We start from the raw sequence: 1929 nt of genomic DNA on the forward strand, positions 1-1929 counted from the left end.
GTGTTGTTCAGCATGGGGGTGAGTAGAAAATGAAGGCTAATCATGTTTTGGGTGTACTATTCCTTTAAACCTACAAGACCTCAGCAGTCCCAGGTTGAAAAGTTAGTCTATCTGCTCAAATCTGCACCAAATGCAAATATTTACTCAGAGTTTCAATTTTCGGATCATGTTTATCATCAGTTCTGATGAAAAATTGCTGGACTGATTTTAGGATTATCATTCAAACAAAGCCCCGCCTCCAGCCAGGCTTCCTGCCTCCTTTGTTCAGGTTCCTGTCTCCTGCTTGGAGCTCTGTTTCCCTAATTGCTACCATCATCATCCTCAGACTGACTGATCTATAATTAATTACTGAAGATGTTTGCATGTGGTGGTAGTTTACTGGTGCTGCTTCCTCTTACTGGTCTCGCCTCTCATGTTTTGACTGAAGTACACCTTGCACTAAAAAGGATATTTATCCTCTAACAGTTTTTTTTCTCTTGCTTTAGCTTTTTTGGAACATTTAAACATCAGGAAATAACCTAAGAAGATGCAAAAAGCACTTTAATCAATTAATTCAATAAAGGAAAAAATAATCCATTTGATAAAACCCCCTTCTGGTCAAGTCTAGGGTCAACTAAAGAGCTTTTTTTTTTTTTTTTATTTTACCAATACCTGTGGCCGATCACTAACAGAATCTTCACAATCAAGTAATCACAACATGAAGTAGGCTGACAGATTAGATAAAACAGGAGTCTTCAAAGTTTTCCAGGCCAAGGACCCTCAAACTGATGGCGAGATGGAATTATATGTATTGTATGAAATTGTGTTATATCAAACTGGTCCTATAGTCACTCTATTACAGATGGAGTAATGTAACGGAAGTAATTTCGTCCTGGGATTATTTAAGTATTTCTGATTCGGATTCCTCTTTGATGGGACAGATGAATGTGTGCATTAATGACTGAAAGACATGTGCTGAATTCATGTTAACATGTATTTAAGGACATTTCATTAGTGGAAAAAATTGCTGCGGGGAATATAAAAAAAGTCTAATCACCCAAAACGTTTGCAAACCCCATGCTGTACCTCCATGGACCCCCTAGGGGTCGCGGACCCCCTGTTGAAGACCTCCGGCATAAAGCAACACATAATAGCCATAACTAAAAAAAACATTTCAAAGGTTTGAGATTGATGAGCTTCAGTTCTACTACATCATCAACACATGGTGAAGTAATGGAATGTGGTGAACCCTCACAGGCCTACTAAAATTACTCAACCATAAACCCTCACTGCCTCAGATAAGGTCAGAGTGAATGGCTGACCAATTAAAAAAAGACACTGTGCTAAAATTGGCAACATGGGAGTATTCTAATGCCAGAACCACTGCTTAGAAGGATCTTAGTCTATGACCACTAATTTCTGGAAAAGGAAAGAGGAAAAGCCTAACAACAAGTGTGAAAAGGGTGCAAAAATATTGCCTCCCAAAACAGTGAAAACATGAGTGGTGTTTATAATGCAGTATGACCATTGGTTTTCACTGAAACGGCACCTAAGGCTGCTGAAGCTGCAAAGATGATGGATGAATAAGTAATGACTACTAGCAGATGGTGACAGTGTTCAACAATATTTCTTCTGTTAATACCTGATGCAAAAATTATTTTTAGGCTCAAAAAGGACTAACTAAACACTATCTACCCATATTATAAGCATATATTGCTTTATCTTAATATGAACATATGGTTTTTGGTGTTTTTTTTATTTATGACCGGGTCCCCTTAAGGAATGGCAAGCCTTCTGGGAAAATGGATTGTTGAGACAAAAGCGGAACTTTCTTTTAGATTTGCTATAAAACCAGCAGTTTATGGAGGCGCAGAAAACGCACAGCACACAGCAATCAAACACGGTGCTGGTAGTATCATGGTCTTTGGCTGTTTTGCTGCTTAAGGACCT

General features: G+C 38.5%; 1 protein-coding gene across 1 annotated transcript in view; it reads right to left on the minus strand.

The window, feature by feature from the left end:
• Window positions 1-1929, minus strand: part of LOC107080813 (clarin-1-like) — a 9776-nt gene that overhangs the window by 1194 nt on the left and 6653 nt on the right. The window lies entirely within an intron of this gene.

This window comes from Cyprinodon variegatus, unplaced genomic scaffold, assembly GCF_000732505.1.
Source record: "Cyprinodon variegatus isolate N-32 unplaced genomic scaffold, C_variegatus-1.0 Scaffold2360, whole genome shotgun sequence".
Classification (NCBI taxonomy): domain Eukaryota; kingdom Metazoa; phylum Chordata; class Actinopteri; order Cyprinodontiformes; family Cyprinodontidae; genus Cyprinodon; species Cyprinodon variegatus.